The following is a 3,575-nucleotide window of genomic DNA, read 5'->3' as shown; positions in this document are numbered from 1 at the left end:
ACCCAGTGGTGCATTGATATAAATTTTTTATGAGATCACGCAGTGGTCATTTGACAAAGATTCTCAATGAGACTGCCCAGTGGGACCTGAATTCTATATAAGATCACTATTTGGTCATTGATTTTAATTCTATTTAAGACCGGCCAATTATGCATTAATATAAATTCTGTATAGACCATCCAGTAGTGCATTGATATTTAGGATTTATATAGGATCATCCAAATGGTAATTTATATATAGGTTCTATATCAGATCACTCAGTGGTGCTTTGATATAAATTCTATATAAGGAAGATCAAATCTATATCTCATCATCTGATAGTGCACCAATAAAAAAAATTCTATATTTGTGGTGTATGAATGTAAGTTTTATTTATGACCAGCTAATGGTAAATTTATATTAATTTAACTGTGTATGAGTGTATGAGTTGTTCCATTGTGTACTTATATAAACTCTAAAATCGCTCATTGGTGGAGTGATACATTATTTGTGACTGACCAATTGTGCATTAGAAGAAAATGAAATGGTGCATTGTTATGAATTTTGTGTGATATGGCCTAATTGTGGTGCAATTGATTTAATTAAAATAGGATCTCTTGGAGATCTCTTGGAGACATTCTGTGATATATGGGGTTGCCAATGTTAAAACATTCTTACCCATTTTTTTCACTTTATTTTCACTGAAAGATTGTAAGAGCTTTTGATGGTTGACTCTCCATTCCTGTCTTTCTTCAGTGTAACACAGTTTTCTCAGAGTGAGGTAGTAGGTTGTATAGTTCAGAATGATACCGTCGAAGATAACTGTACAGCCTCCTAGCTTTCCCTGAGTAGACAGCCTGCATCCTGCTGACTGGGTTTAACACATGTTGCAATAGTAATAACTTTTTTCGCAAGCGTCTAAACGTGACAGACTCGTTGGGTTATTTAGGAAGCCTGTTTTAGTGCAAATCGAGAATTTGCCTATTTTACTTCTACTTGCCTATTTTTTTCTGTTCAGCCAAGAAAAGCATAAACGAACTACTAGAAGTATATTTGAAATATACAGCTTATATTATATAAATCATGTCTAACAGGTGAAGAAAATACGATTGATTAAATATATGAGTGATCACTACATGGAGCTGCCCACTGAAACGACAGACAGATGGCAATCCAAGACCACTGATTTCATTATACCTGACACCCTACATTGTTATTATTACTATCAGATGTAGCCTAAATATTTTTAAGAATGCTTCAATTTTGTAATTATACCAAGTTACCTAGCTAGTTTGGCTAACTATATGGCTATTCTCGCAATCTGGCTACTCAGACCAACTATATAGCTATCAGACAAGATGGATATTTGTAGCAGCATTAGTAATAGCTGTGGGTACAGGGAGTGGTCACGTTTGGTAGCATTGTGTAGGACGTTCTAATTCATTGACGCTCCTATAATAAAACATTCCAGAATTTTCTAATCGCCAATACAAAATGTTATGCTGTTTTTTAAGGTGTATATATATATATATGCATACATAAGGTAATATAAGATGGACATGTTAAAATTATGTAAAAATGTTGTTTACAGTCATAACAGCAGTAAATTTATGAATGTGATTGATTTATTCTCTAGTCTAATTTCCAAGCTAGCTAGTTAGTGTATATGGCTACTAACTAGGCTCTGCTGGTCAGACTGATTGTAGTGGTTGAAGGATCAGCTGCACAACCAGCAGATAAACCAGACCAAACCAGCCAGAACCAGCAAACCATATTAGGCTGATGAGTTTTTTTATTAGTAACAGAGCTACTAGTCTTGCACCACAAAGCACTGTGGTCATCGTTCGGTTTACTGTGCAGAACTGCACGGCAATCATTATAAACCTTTTTAAAATATAAAACGCTAACACTGCATGTATGCAAGTACTTCTTAAACTTGAGTAAACTTTTTTTAAGGTGAGCAGATGTGTACCGGCAGACTCCTGTTCAGTGATTTTTCAGGATAAATATAGCATTTGTTAAAATGGAGCGCCGCTGAAACTGAGCAGTTCTGTTTGTGATGGCAGGCATCTGTTCAGCATGGTTACATTCAGCTTACCAACGTTCTGTGTGATAGCAAGCTGACACAAGTTTCAAAAAAGTGGATTTATTTTATGTTACATATTTTCTCAGTCTCATTCACAGGGTTTTATACACATACATATACAACTAGTTTAATTAGAAGCTGACATAAGTGTCTAGACTGTGTTGCTACAGGGTACCTACAGTGGGCATTAATTATTAATCATTATAAATGGTTTCTTTACATTTTTGAATACAGAGTTTTCTTGCATGTGATTGGTTTAGAGTGATGCATTGATTATTCCTCTGTATTGATTTTTTAAAATTAATAATTTAATTTAATTTTGTTTGCTTCTGTAGTAAAAAATATCCAAAGTAAATATATGCTACAGGGTACCTACATTGCAGTTGATTGGTTTAGAGTGATGCAACTGCCTTTTTAATTAATAATTTAATTCACTGTTTGTTAGCTTCTGTAGTAAATAATATTCAAAGTAAATATATGTTGTAAAACATATACACCAGTGCTTCTAACTACCACCTTTGTGGCAACAGTTTGGGAAAGGCTGTTTCCTGTTCTAGCATGATTGTGCTCGTAAAGCAACATATGGCTGGACTGGAATCAGGACTGGCTGAGTACAAATAACTAAAGTGGCATACTAATCATACTATTTGGTAAAATTTAATTAAAACTGATTTATTAGGTGCCTAATGGGACAATTGCTTCATTCAAGGGTGATATGCATGTTTGTTCTTTAAATAACTTATTTATTTATTTATTTTTACAAAACGTGGTGTTTGAAGTGAGTTTTTACACTAATTCTTTTTGTGTAATATCAGGATTTGCTTAATAATCAAAAATAATTCATTGTAACAAATACGCGATTTCTTTGCAGTTGATGCATTTTTAAATTGGCCAGACATAAAGTGGATCTGTGTGAGATCAGGACCGCAGTATGTGTTCCCCTGCCACTCCTCTATCCTGCAGTCTAATGCGTCAAACAAAGGAGGCATGCAGAATAATGCAGGACGGGTGGCACACCTATCATGAAAGGTGTGTGTGCATATAAACTCTTTAAATAAACAATTAAACGTTGTCATTAAATCATTTATTGTTTTTTAGGAAAAACTTTATTGCATTGTGAATTTTATGATGTGAAAGATAATTTTGTGCTTGAAAATATTTTTTAATCCAAAAAAGGTTCTTCACACTGACTCTTATTTCACCATCACCAAATAGCTTTTGTGTAACGTCCAGCTTATAAATAAAAAACCTGGTTAATTTGTAACCTGAAACTTTTACTCATTTGTGAATGTTAACCCCAGCACTGCTAACCCTTTGCAGGTAGCCAGTCTAGATAATAATTGTCCATCAAGCTAGCTAGCATTGTGCAAATAGAAGCTAATACTGGTGTATTGTAACAGTACAATTACTGTAGAGTACAATTACTGTAAATTATTGGGTCATTTATAATTTGTAATTTCCTTATATTGCACTAACATTGGTGTCTGTACTAACCTGAACACTCTGTATA

The sequence above is a fragment of the Trichomycterus rosablanca genome, chromosome 26, assembly GCF_030014385.1.
Source record: "Trichomycterus rosablanca isolate fTriRos1 chromosome 26, fTriRos1.hap1, whole genome shotgun sequence".
Taxonomy (NCBI): Eukaryota; Metazoa; Chordata; class Actinopteri; order Siluriformes; family Trichomycteridae; genus Trichomycterus; species Trichomycterus rosablanca.
Note: the sequence above shows the minus strand (reverse complement) of the source record.